Source organism: Lissotriton vulgaris, chromosome 3_1 (genome assembly GCF_964263255.1).
Source record: "Lissotriton vulgaris chromosome 3_1, aLisVul1.2, whole genome shotgun sequence".
NCBI lineage: Eukaryota > Metazoa > Chordata > Amphibia > Caudata > Salamandridae > Lissotriton > Lissotriton vulgaris.
In genome coordinates, this window is record NC_141689.1 from 743,703,166 (window position 1) to 743,717,621 (window position 14,456).

The window sequence follows — 14,456 nt, forward strand, 5'->3', positions numbered from 1 at the left end:
TGCTCCCCAGCCCTCTGTCATCCAAAACCCAGACAGGCATTCCACATTCCAGCAGAGGCACATGGGATGACTGAGCAAGAAAATACCCAATTTCTAAAAGTGGTATTTTCAAACACAGAATGTAAAAATCCCCTTCACTTAAAGATGCATACTAAACTTTATTTTCCTACCTAATTCCCCGGGCCAGTTATGTTTATATGATGTCAAAAACATACTCCCCATTCTGTCCTATGGGGAACAGTTAGGCTTGCAATACCGGAAAACAAAATTGGCTGCAATTCACTATCAGGACATGCCACACACCAGGGCATGTCCTACCTTTCACATACACTGCACCCTTCCCACAGGGGGACCTTGGGCCTACCTTATGGGGTGGCTGACATGTAAGAAAAGGGAAGGTGAGGGACTGGCAAATGTGTGCACTGGCCAAGTCGACATGGCAGTTACAAACTGCTTGCAGACTCTGCAATGGCGGGTGTCCGGGCTACTCAGGTGGGTGGCACAGTCAGTGCTGCAGGCACACTAAGAGCATTTGATTTACAGGCCCTGGCACACTCAGTACACTCTACTAGGATCTAACAAGTAAATCAAATATCCAACCATGGAAACACCAATTCATAACACAATTTAAAACAGGAGCACTTGCACTTTACCACTGATCAGCAGTGAGAAAAGTGCGCAGAAACACTACATCAGCATAGTCAAAACCGGGAGGTCAGAAAGCAAAAACTCAGGGGAAACACAACAAAAGATGCCAAGTCTAACAGCTGCCCATCCTCATTAGAGTGGGTGACAAATTCAAATGTTTTACTTTCACTTACCGCCATCCAAAGTGTAGTGGTAAGTGAAGGTAAAAACATTTTCATGGGGGAGAACCCATTGCCCATTCATCTTTATATTTTCAAAAATAAAATCCTGCTTTGGGATTTACCACACACTTTCACTGACAGCAAGCCTTGCTAGTGTAAAAGATGCCCGCTTGGACAGCAGACATCCCTAAATTTGCAGTTACTTTGTTGCCTGACAGAGCAACCACATTCTAAACAAGACTACAGGTGGGCTGTAAGCTTGTTAAAGGTCGGTGCTACCTTGGCTTCCCCAACTGTTGGTGGACAAACTACCCACATATTGTGTTCAGTCTCTTTTTCAGATGTGGGGAGCCACAGTATTTTGAACCATAGATTACTGTCGCAATCACTTCCCAGAATTTAAGACCACTTGAGAGTCACCTTCGACATGGGTTTAGAAGACCTGACCTATTTACAATGTGTCTTATGACACTGTTTTTAGGTCTGTTTTGATATTTGATATTTGAGGGGGTATTTCTAAAGCGCAACGTTCGCTCCGAAGGGAGCATCTTGGCGCTGAAATTCCTGGTGGTGGGATCGAAAACCACTATTGAAACAGTTTGAGTTTAGATGGCTGCCTTGGTGTAGTCATCTGTGAGGTTAAGCAGTTTTCTGAAAGGTTTTTCGTGAGTTTGTTGTCTAAGATTCTTGGGCATGAGGTTCCAGGCTTTACTGGCCAGGACGCTTAGGTTTTTCCGCCCTTTGTCTTCAGGTTGTACCTAGCAGGGAGGATGAGGTTGTCCATGGAAGAGCGAAGGGATTGACTTGGGATGTAGTGGGGGAAGCGTCTGGTGAGGTATTTGGGACCGGATAGGTTAAAAGCCCGAAAAGCAACAATCAACATTTAAAAAAATATTATTTTGTGCAGAGGGAGCCAATGCAGGGATCTTAGAGCTGCGGAAATGGATGATCTTCTGGGCAGTTTTAGAACCAGTCGGGCAGCAGTGTGAAGAACACTTTGAAGTTTGGTCAGTGTCGTCTTTTTTGCTCCCACAAGCAGACCGTTACAGTAGTCCAAGCGTGAGATTATAAGGGCTACTGCTACAGTTTTTCTGGAATCGAGTGGGAGAAAGTCAAAGAACTTTTTTAAAGATTTTATGATACCGAAGCATCGGCCCACTACGGTCCTGACGTGCTGGTCGAATGAAAGGTCGGAGTCGAATAGGACACCAAGATTCCTAGCAGTTGTAACGGTCTGGGGGGGGGGGCGGCTGAGTCTTCCGGCCACCAGAGGGCTGGGCAGAAGATGGTGTTTCTTCCAATGGGGAGGATCTCCGTTTTGCTGGAGTTGCACTTGAGGTGGTTGGTGTCCATCCATTGGAAGACCGCGGTCAAACAGTTCTTGAGGTTGAGTTCAGCCTTAGTTGAGTTATCCTCTAGTGGTACGATGAGCTGCGTGTCATCGGCATACGAGGTTACAGGAATGCTGAATGACTCAATCAGGGATAAGAGTGGGATGAGGTAGATATTAAAAAGGAGGGGACTTAAAATGGAGCCCTCAGGTACCCCTGAGGAAACTCTAGAGTGGAAAGGGCCAAGAGCGACAGTTTGGAACCTGTCAGTAAGAAAAGATTCTATCCAGGATAGGGCGATGTCTGAAATCCCTATGTCCGTCAATCTGTTGATCAGGATAGAGTGGGAAATGGTGTCAAATGCCGCGGTAAGGTCGAGAAGGTGAGAATGGCCTTCTTCTTCTGGTCTTGCAGCATCTTTATTGAGTCTGACAGTTCAATAAGAGCTGTTTCGGTCGAGTGTTTGGGGCGAAAGCCAGATTGTTGGGGATGGAGTATATTGTGAGTTTCCAGATATTGTTTGAGTTCTCTATAAACCATCTGTTCGGTTATTTTTCCCAAAGCCGGGAGGAGTGAGATTGGACGAAGATTGGTTAGGTCAGACGGGGATTTGTTGGCCTTTTTCATGAGAGGTTTGACTATACCCTTTTTCCACAGGCGGGGGACAGATCCAGTGCGGAGCGATGAGTTAACTATATCGTTGATGATGGGGTTCACCACGTCGATGAGTTGGTGGAGGATTTTGGGGGGACAAGGGTCAGAGGGGGAACCGGATTTGCACGCCAAGATGACTTCTCTGGTTTGATCAAGGTGACAGGGGAGAAATTCTTAAGGTTAGCAGTTGGGGATTCAAGTTGGAAGGGGGAGAGTCTGCCTTGAGTTGATTGAGCAGGGGGGAAGTTTTTTTGAATAGAGTCGATTTTATCCTCGAAATAGTCTGCAATTTTGTTGCAAAGATCTTGGGATGGGGGAATTTCCGATTGAAGTGCTTTGGGCTGGGTGAACGATTTCACTATTGAGAACAGTGTTTTTTGTTTCTGACTAGATTCCTTAATAGAGTTGACATAGAAGGTTTTTTTGGCGGATTTGATGTTAGAGAGATAGTTTTTCCTGAGTTGGATGTATGAGAGCCGGTCGTCAATATCATATGTTCTGCGCCATTTACGCTCTGCTTTTCTACACAGTAGATGAGAGGTAGCTAGGTCAGAGGTGAACCAAGGGGCATTGGTTTTGATATATTTATGAGTTTTTCGGGGGCGCTTGGAGGGATTCCGAGTTCTTATTTCCTGTGAAATCCAATTATGAAAGAGATCAGCATCGAGTTCGACGTCACCGGATAGGGAGGGGGTCTGAGATTGGGGGATAGGATTAAGGGTGAGATTTTCTTGAACCTTTTTCCAGTTGACGGGGTTGTCACGGTGAGGATTATTTTTACTGGAGGTTTGTGGGCGTAAGTGATTGATGTGGAATGGGATCAGGCTATGATCAGTCCAAATTTGGGGAACTGGGGGAAGGGTAGTGAGGGGGGGAAAGTTGGTGCAGACTCCATCGAGGGTATGTCCTAGTGAGTGGGTAGGCAGTAAGACACGTTGCTGAAGGTTGAATATTTCTAGGGTCTGTAGAAAGTTGTTGGTTTGTGGGTCGGATTTGGACTCTACGTGCAGGTTAAAATCCCCTAGAAGGGTAAAGTGTGGGTACCTGAGTAGGAAGTGTCCCAGAGAGTCGCTCAGTGAGTCAAGAAACTTAGAGGCATTGCCGGGTGGTCGGTATATTAGACCGCCTGAGAAGGATACGGATTCATTGAGTTTAATTGAGAAACCTAGGCCTTCAGTGTCTCTTAGGGGGTCTAAATTAAACGTGTGACAAGAAAAGGTGTTTTTTAGTATAATGGCAACTCCACCGCCTCTCCCTTTCAGCCTGTCTTGTCTGAAGAAGGAAAAGCCCTGGGGGAGGGCAATGGCTAAATCCGGATTGCTGTCTTCCGTGAGCCAGGATTCTGTTATCAGAAGACAGTCGAGATCAGAGTCACGGATGAGGTCGTGTATGTCTTGGCTATGCTTACACATAGAGCGTGCATTAATCAGACCACCTTTAAATGGCGACTGGGAGTCCTTGGGGAGGGATGAGGTAGTGAGTAAATGGGCTGAATTTATATTGGAGGACCAACGGCAGTGTTTACAGCTGAAAGAGCCGGTAAGTTTCGACATATCAAGTTTACAGGAGCAGTAGTTAGTACCACGTAAAAGGTGAAGGTTACTGGGAAGATAGCTGATGTGCGGGGTAGTTTGGGCAGAGTTTCCTGCGCCTGTCGCGGTCTTGGCGCGGGCGGGCGCAGACGGGCTTGCCCTATGCGCGCCTTCGGCGCGCAAACGGCGCTCCCGCTGCGCTCGTCCGCTGCGCTTCCTGTGTATGCACATTTGTAGCGGGTAGGGGGGGCGTGGCCTATAGTGGGCGTGGTCGGTGAGCACGCCTGGGCTAATGGCGGCCGCTCGACAAAAGAGGATAGCGCGACAGCGTTCAAATCAGCTGCGTGCTAGATGAAAGGTTTACTGTTAGCACAGATTACTGTTAAAAATAGCAGAGTAAACAATCTTAGTGACACCACACAAATGGTTAAAAACGAGATAATTAGCCAATGTTTTCGTACCTCCAGCTCCCGGCTTCCGCCTCAGGACTGGGTCAGGGAATTTGTGCAGAGCGCTATTTGTCAGCGTTTAAGTAGGCGGGTGGGGGGGTGCGGCCTATAGTGGGCGTGGTCGGCGAGCACGCCTGGGCTAATGGCGGCTGCTCGAGGAAAGAGGATAGCGCGACAGCGTTCAAATCTGCTGCGTGCTAGATGAAAGGTTTACTGTTAGCACAGACTACTGTTAAAAATAGCAGAGTAAACAATCTTAGTGACACCACACAAATGGTTAAAAACGAGATGATTAGCCAATGTTTTCGTAACTCCAGCTCCCGGCTTCCGCCTCAGGACTGGGTCAGGGAATTTGTGCAGAGCGCTATTTGTCAGCGTTTAAGTAGGCGGGTGGGGGGGGGGGCGTGGCCTATAGTGGGCGTGGTCGGCGAGCACGCCTGGGCTAATGGCGGCTGCTCGAGGAAAGAGGATAGCGCGACAGCGTTCAAATCTGCTGCGTGCTAGATGAAAGGTTTACTGTTAGCACAGACTACTGTTAAAAATAGCAGAGTAAACAATCTTAGTGACACCACACAAATGGTTAAAAACGAGATGATTAGCCAATGTTTTCGTAACTCCAGCTCCCGGCTTCCGCCTCAGGACTGGGTCAGGGAATTTGTGCAGAGCGCTATTTGTCAGCGTTTAAGTAGGCGGGTGGGGGGGGGGCATGGCCTATAGTGGGCGTGGTCGGCGAGCACGCCTGGGCTAATGGCGGCCGCTCGACGAAAGGGGATAGCGCGACAGCGTTCAAATCGGCTGCGTGCTAGATGAAAGGTTTACTGTTAGCACAGATTACTGTTAAAAATAGCAGAGTAAACAATCTTAGTGACACCAAACAAATGGTTAAAAACGAGATAATTAGCCAATGTTTTCGTACCTCTAGCTCCCGGCTTCCGCCTCAGGGCTGGGTCAGGGAATTTGTGCAGAGCGCTATTTGTCAGCGTTTAAGTAGGCGGGTGGGGGGGGGCGTGGCCTATAGTGGGCGTGGTCGGCAAGCACGCCTGGGCTAATGGCGGCCGCTCGACGAAAGAGGATAGCGCGACAGCGTTCAAATCGGCTGCGTGCTAGATGAAAGGTTTACTGTTAGCACAGATTACTGTTAAAAATAGCAGAGTAAACAATCTTAGTGACACCACACATATGGTTAAAAACGAGATAATTAGCCAATGTTTTCGTACCTCAAGTTCCCGGCTTCCGCCTCAGGACTGGGTCAGAGAATTTGCAAGCAAGCCATTTTTATGTTAATTAATGTACATACATATATAACATACTTACTTAAAGGGGCTTCCAGTCAGTCCTCTTTATCCATTGGCATGAAATGGTGTTATTCACATTTTTCTTCTGCCACTGCAGCATCCAGCATGGGACAATGGGTCAGTCCACTGCAGCCATTGGCTAACTTTATTGCTCTTTCACAAGTTCCACATCCACTCAAAGTAGTTCATTTCAGTGCCATAAACTCCATGTGCAAAAAAAGATTTTTACGACCTAACAATATTTTAGCTTTTAGTAAGTGGTTTTTATTTTGGCAAGGGCCTGGCAGCTACCCCAACAACAAGGCTTTATAAAAGCTTCACCAAAACAGGAATTGTTGCAACCAAAAATTGGGCAACCTACACCAGACCAATTGTTTGCTTCTGCATGTTCAGCATAGAAAATCAAGTTACTGAATAATGTTCCTCATAAACTGAAAGAAAACTCCCAGTACTTTAGGGAGATTTATTTATTGTTTTTCATAAACAAAGTACCAGCTTTGGGCATTGTCACATCAAGCGCTCCTGCCATGCTGCATGTAAGCATTTTATCAAAAAGATGTCTATCTGTCTAGAGATGCCTGGATATACCAAGTACCTACTTGCACCAAACTTGGTGAAACACTTACAGACCCTTTCTTTTTCATTTGCGAAGACACACGAACTGCATGACCCAGAATGCACAGGGGCAATCCAGCTGAGAGGTGGAGCAGCGTGCGCCCAATCCCGTTTACTGTTTAAGGGCTCCCGTGAGCCTCCCTAGCTGATGAGCTAGTGGTGCTGCACCTGCGCGCCCGGGAGGCATCGAAGACTGTGACTGTTGTTGGGCAGCCTACTCAGCGGCCTCATTACTTATCTCTACTGATGAAGGATATTGATCCAGAAACACGAGTCGAGTCTCGTGTCTAGAGATGCCTGGAGATACCAAGTACCTACTTGCACCAAACTTGGTGAAACACTAACAAACCCTTTCTTTTTCATTTGCGAAGACACACAAACTTCATGACCCAGAATGCACAGGGGTAATCCAGCTGAGAGGTGGAGCAGTGTGCGCCCAATCTTGTTTATTGTTTAAGGGCTCCAGTGAGCCTCCCTAGCTGACGAGCTAGTGGTGCTGCACCTGCGCGCCCGGGCGGCATCGAAGCCTGTGACTGTTCTTGGGCTGCCTACTCAGCAGCCTCATTACTTACCTCTACTGATGAAGAATATTGATCCAGAAACACAAGTCGAGTCTCGTGTCTAGAGATACTTGGGAATACCAAGTACCTACTTGCACCAAACTTGGTGAAAAACCTACAAACCCTTTCTTTTTCATTTGCGAAGACACACGAACTGCATGACCCAGAATGCACAGGGGCAATCAAGCTGAGAGGTGGAGCAGCGTGCGCCCAATCCTGTTTACTGTTTAAGGGCTCCTATGAGCCTCCCTAGCTGACGAGATAGTGGTGCTGGACCTGCGCGCCCGGGAGGCATCGAAGCCTGTGACTGTTGTTGGGCAGCCTACAGAGCGGCCTCATGACTTATCTCTACTGATGAAGGATATTGATCCAGAAACATGAGTCGAGTCTCGTGTCTAGAGATGCCTGGAGATACCAAGTACCTACTTGCACCAAACTTGGTGAAACACTTACAAACCCTTTCTTTTTCATTTGCGAATACGCACAAACTGCATGACCCAGAATGCACAAGGCCAATCCAGCTGAGAGGTGGAGCAGCGTACACCCAATTGTTTTTATTGTTTAAGGGCTCCCGTGAGCCTCCCTAGCTGACGAGCTAGTGGTGCTGCACCTGCGCGCCAGGGAGGCATCGAAGCCTGTGACTGTTGTTGGGCAGCCTACTCAGCGGCCTCATTACTTAACTCTACTGATGAAGGATATTGATTCAGGAACACGAGTCGAGTCTCGTGTCTAGAGATGCCTGGAGATACCAAGTACCTACTTGCACCAAACTTGATGAAACACTAACAAACCCTTTCTTTTTCATTTGCGAAGACACACGAACTGCATGACCCAGAATGCACAGGGGCAATCCAGCTGAGAGGTGGAGCAGCGTGCGCCCAATCGTGTTTATTGTTTAAGGGCTCCAGTGAGCCTCCCTAGCTGACGAGCTAGTGCTGCTGCACCTGCGCGCCAGGGAGGCATCGAAGCCTGTGACTGTTGTTGGGCAACCTACTCAGCGGCCTCATTACTTATCTCTACTGATGAAGGATATTGATCCAGAAACACAAGTCGAGTCTCATGTCTAGAGATGCCAGGAGATACCAAGTACCTACTTGCACCAAACCTGGTGAAACACTTACAAACCCTTTCTTTTTCATTTGCGAAGACACAGGAACTGCATGACCCAGAATGCACAGGGGCAATCCAGCTGAGAGGTGGAGCAGCGTGCGCCCAATCCAGTTTACTGTTTAACACCTTGGCTGCTAGGGATATTTTTATCCTGTGCTGCATTCCCACATTTACCATTGTTCATGACGAGCTCAGCTCGTCATCAGCACAGCTCAACTCTGCCTCATGACGAGCTGAGCTCGTCATGAGCATGGAAGGGGTTAAGGGCTCCCGTTAGCCTCCATAGCTGATGAGCTAGTGGTGCTGCACCTGCGTGCCCGGGAGGCATCGAAGCCTGTGACTGGTTTTGGGCAGCCTACTCAGCGGCCTCATTACGTATCTCTGCTGATGAAGGATATTGATCCAGAAACACAAGTCGAGTCTTGTGTCTAGAGATACCTGGAGATACCAAGTACCTACTTGCACCAAACTTGGTGAAACACTTACAAACCCTTTCTTTTTCATTTGCGAAGACACACGAACTGCATGACCCAGAATGCACAGGGGCAATCCAACTGAGAGGTGGAGCAGCGTGCGCCCAATCCTGTTTACTGTTTAAGGGCTCCCGTGAGCCTCCCTAGCTGACGAGCTAGTGGTGCTGCCCCTGTGCGCCCGGGAGACATCGAAGCCTGTGAATGTTGTTGGGCAGCTTACTCAGCGGCCTCATTACTTATCTCTACTGATGAAGGAAATTGATCCAGAAACAAGAATCGAGTTTAGTGTCTAGAGATGCCTAGAGATACCAAGCACCTACTTGCACCAATCTTGGTGAAACACTTACAAACCCTTTCTTTTTCATTTGCGAAGACACACGAACTGCATGACCCAGAATGCACAGGGGCAATCCAGCTGAGAGGTAGAGCAACGTGCGCCCAATCCTGTTTAATGTTTAAGGGTTCCCGTGAGCATCCCTAGCTGACGAGGTAGTGGTGCTGCACCTGCGCGCCCGGGAGGCATCGAAGCCTGTGACTGTTGTTGGGCAGCCTACTCAGCGGCCTCATTACTTATCTCTACTTATGAAGGATATTGATCCAGAAACACGAGTCGAGTCTCGTGTCTAGAGATGCCTGGAGATACCAAGTACCTACTTGCACCAAACTTGGTGAAACACTTACAAACCCTTTCTTTTTCATTTGCGAAGACACACAAACTGCATGACCCAGAATGCACAGGGGCAATCCAGCTGAGAGGTGGAGCAGCGTGCGCCCAATCCTGTTTACTTTTTAAGGGCTCCCGTGAGCCTCCCTTAGCTGACGAGCTAGTGGTGCTGTACCTGCGAGCCTGGGAGGCATCGAAGCCTGTGACTGTTGTTGGGCAGCCTACTTAGCGTCCTCATTACTTATCTCTACTGATAAAGGATATTGATCAATAAACACGAGTCGAGTCTCGTGTCTAGAGATGCCTGCAGATACCAAGTACCTACTTGCACCAAACTTGGTGAAACACTTACAAACCCTTTCTTTTTCATTTGAGAAGACACACGAACTGCATGACCCAGAATGCACAGGGGCAATCCAGCTGAGAGGTGGAGCAGAGTGCGCCCAATCCTGTTTACTGTTTAAGAGCTTCGTGAGCCTCTCTAGCTGACAAGCTAGTGGTGCTGCACCTGCGCGCCCAGGAGGCATCGAAGTCTGTGACTGTTGTTGAGAAGCCTACTCAGTGGCCTCATTACTTATCTCTACTGATGAAGGATATTGATCTAGAAACACGATTCGAGTCTCGTGTCTAGAGATGCCTGGAGATACCAAGTACCTACTTGCACCAAACGTGGTGAAACACTTACAAATCCTTTCCTTTTCATTTGCGAAGACACAGGATCTGCATGACCCAGAATGCACAGTGGCAATCCAGCTGAGAGGTGGAGCAGCGTGCGTTCAATCCAGTTTATTGTTTAAGAGCTCCCGTTAGCCTCCATAGCTGATGAGCTAGTGGTGCTGCACCTGCGTGCCCGAGAGGCATCGAAGCCTGTGACTGGTTTTGGGCAGCCTACTCAGCGGCCTCATTACGTATCTCTGCTGATGAAGGATATTGATCCAGAAACACAAGTCGAGTCTCGTGTCTAGAGATACCTGAAGATACCAAGTACCTACTTGCACCAAACTTGGTGAAACACTTACAAACCCTTTCTTTTTCATTTGCGAAGACACACGAACTGCATGACCCAGAATGCACAGGGGCAATCCAACTGAGAGGTGAAGCAGCGTGCGCCCAATCCTGTTTACTGTTTAAGGGCTCCCGTGAGCCTCCCTAGCTGACGAGCTAGTGGTGCTGCCCCTGTGCGCCCGGGAGACATCGAAGCCTGTGAATGTTGTTGGGCAGCTTACTCAGCGGCCTCATTACTTATCTCTACTGATGAAGGATATTGATCCAGAAACACGGATCGAGTCTAGTGTCTAGAGATGCCTAGAGATACCAAGCACCTACTTGCATCAATCTTGGTGAAACACTTACAAACCCTTTCTTTTTCATTAACGAAAACACATTAACTGCATGACCCAGAATGCACAGGGGCAATCCAGCTGAGAGGTAGAACAGCGTGCGCCCAATCCTGTTTATTGTTTAAGGTCTCCCGTGAGCCTCCCTAGCTGACGAGCTAGTGGTGCTGCACCTGCGCGCCCGGGATGCATCGAAGCCTGAGAGTGTTGTACCTACTTGCACCAAACTTGTTGAAACACTAACAAACCCTTTCTTTTTCATTTGCAAAGACACACGAACTGCATGACCCAGAATGCACAGAGGCAATCCAGCTGAGAGGTGGAGCAGCGTGCGCCCAATCCTGTTTACTGTTTAAGGTCTCCCGTGAGCCTCCCTAGCTGACGAGCTAGTGGCGCTGCACCTGCGCGCCCGGGAGGCATCGAAGCCTGTGACTGTTGTGAGGCAACCTACTCAGCGGCCTCATTACTTATCTCTACTGATGAAGGATATTGATCCAGAAACATGAGTCGAGTCTCGTGTCTAGAGATGCCTGGAGATACCAAGTACCTACTTGCACCAAACTTGGTGAAACACTTACAAACCTTTTCTTTTTCATTTGCGAAGACACACGAACTGCATGACCCAGAATGCACAGGGGCAATCCAGCTGAGAGGTTGAGCAGCGTGCACCCAATCTTGTTTACTGTTTATGGGCTCCCGTGAGCCTCCCTAGCTGACGAGCTAGTGGTGCTGCACCTGCGCGCCCGGGAGGCATCGAAGCCTGTGACTGTTGTTGGGCAGCCTACTCAGCGGCCTCATTACTTATCTCTACTGATGAAGGTTATTGATCCAGAAACACAAGTCGAGTCTCGTGTCCAGAGATGCCTGGAGATACCAAGTACCTACTTGCACCAAACTTGGTGAAACACTTACAAACCCTTACTTTTTCATTTGCGAAGACACACAAACTGCACGACCCAGAATGCACAGGGGCAATCCAGCTGAGAGGTGGAGCAGCGTGCGCCCAATCCTGTTTACTTTTATCAAAAAGCACTGCTGTACTGGCATCAAACCTTAACTTTGCAGAGTGAGCAGTGCATGAGGAGGAGGCCGGGTATGCACTGCCCCAGTTGTTTGACTGCCTGTACATTGCTATAACAGAATCATATTTATTGTTTTAAAAGCTGGTATTTATATATTCCCTGTCAGTATGACAGTAAAAATATGAAAAAGAAAAGCAATTCTTTTCAGTGTCAAGTTGTGTTCACCAAACCTTCGATATCTCAATACCAAAGTCTCATTTACTGTTTATTTCAGTGTCTTTTTTCATCTTCAATACTGTAGCATTTGGGAAGATTTGCAAAAGCATATCTCTAATCAGCAGTCAAGCAGCCAAATTTCCTCTGGTTTATAATAACTTTGATAATATCTATTAAACTGTCACAGTCTGTATTTCCTGCACAGTAAATAACTTGCTACACAAACAAATGGTGTGTTTAATCAAGTATATGTTTTTCCTGCAGACTTTTGATACTAATGTTATACACATCAAGACAGTTGTTCGAAATGGGTAAAATTATGGCTGATGTACCACCAAAGTGAAAGCTTTAAGTGATTTGTATGGTAATGGTTGTATTATGATCCATATTAACTCTTTTGTGTTTTGCTCTTCAGAAATATTGACTAAATCGGACTTCTGGAAATTATGATCTTAAATTATAACAAAAAAAGGGGGAGTTGGGACAAGGAGCTGGATCCAGGTCCAGTGACTCATGCTCCTGAAAAGTACAATCATTGTCCGGGGAGTCAAAATTCCCAAGGAAAAATGTGATGTTCTCTTAATATAATGCCAGGGGACAGTATGTCCTTGTGTTAGTGCCCTCACACACCCCGAAGGATGCCATGCTTCATCTTTGGGCAGTGCTCCTTGTAGGGCCGACACTGCAAAGCTCTAAAGGTCTGCCGAAGGGTAACTTTTTCAGAGATCTTTTGTAATTTCGCTCTAAAAGTATATGCAGGTCTGAGTCAGAGTGGTGTCCTGTGCAGTGTTAAAAGATGACTGGAGGGGAGACGTAGTAGGTTTATTGAGAAATAACTCCTCTGTCATCAATAAAAAACTAAGAGGTTGTGCTGCTTGAGGGTGATAATAGGTCACAGTAGTTAGGCAAGTGTCATGCCCGTTATGGACATGTGAAAGGTCTACATGTTTCGCACAGAATCATGGTCTCTGGGGGAGATCCTATGCGCTTCTTGAGAACCAAGGTAGAAATTGAGGTGAGTGCTAGTGCAGTGTAGTGGCCAGTTACATAGTTATAGGGCCACTTTTAAGGGTAGTAGATTGGTATAATCTGGAACGACAAAAGAAGCTGAGAACATACAGTTCAGCTTGATCCCTATAATTCGGTACTAGATCTGTGCGGAGCTGATGTCCCCCAATGGTCGACCGGGTGCTCGTAGTAATGCCAAATACTCATATCACCCAGTTACAGGGTGGGAGGTGTGGGCAGTTGTGATACATAATGTTGTGATGACATTAAAGTGGACTAATAAACACATAGGTACATCTGACAGGTTTTCCTTTGCTTCTTTTTGCCTAAACTTGCTGAATTTTGCACTCGATTTGAATTCAGATGACTCCTAATTTTCTATTTAGACTGCTGCTTTGTGAATTGATTTTAGATGTTTTTAATTGAATGTTTCACTCTTCTACTGTACTGAGTGTGTTATACTCAGTTGCCCATCCTTAACGAAAGCTGATTTTTTCAGCGGCAGCCATTTTGAGTGAGCCACACGTTTTTCCTGTTTGCGCACTAGTTGTTGCACGCCGCACTGCCTCATTCATTATTTAAATGAGGAGTGAACGGACGCGCAGCACCTGACAGGTTTTCCTTTGCTTCTTTTTGCCTAAACTTATCGAATTTTGCACTCAATTTGAATTAAGATGACTCCTAATTTACTGTTTAATCTTTGCTGCTTTGTGAATTGATTTTAGATGTTTTTAATCAAATGTTTCACTTTTGTACTATACTGAGTGTGTTATACTCAGTTGCTCATCCTTAAAGAAAGCCGATTTTTCCGCGACGGCCATTTTGAGTGAGCCACACGATTTTCCTGTTTGCGCACTAGTTGTTGCACGCCGCACTGCCTCATTCATTATTTAAATGAGCAGTAGACGGACGCACGCAGCGGGTGCGCTGACGGCGCGCCAAAGGTAAGCCTGTCTGCGCCCGTCCACTGCCTTCCGGGACCAGGGGCCACAAACCCTGGTCTAATAGTTAGCCACTCTGATACTTTAATAAGATACTCCTCTAAACAATTAATAAAATATCACCCTTGTCTGGATCCTGATTGCACTGTTAATTCTGTATACAATGACGCTTTTTGCTGCCTCGGTTGTAACTTTACGTTCTGTGCTGTATTTTCTAAAGATATGTCGAGTGAAACGTTGATCAGTTCCACCCCCACCTTTTTAAAAAACAATGCCTTATTGCGGGTGAGTAACGCTGCTATGAAGGCTTTTACATTTTTTATCATCAATTGTTGTTCCCTTCCCAAACATTAGATGGACATATTTGACCTTTTAAGTAGTGAACACCCAGATGCTATCTTTCTAACCGAAACATGGCTTCATACTAGTTCGGGTCCTGA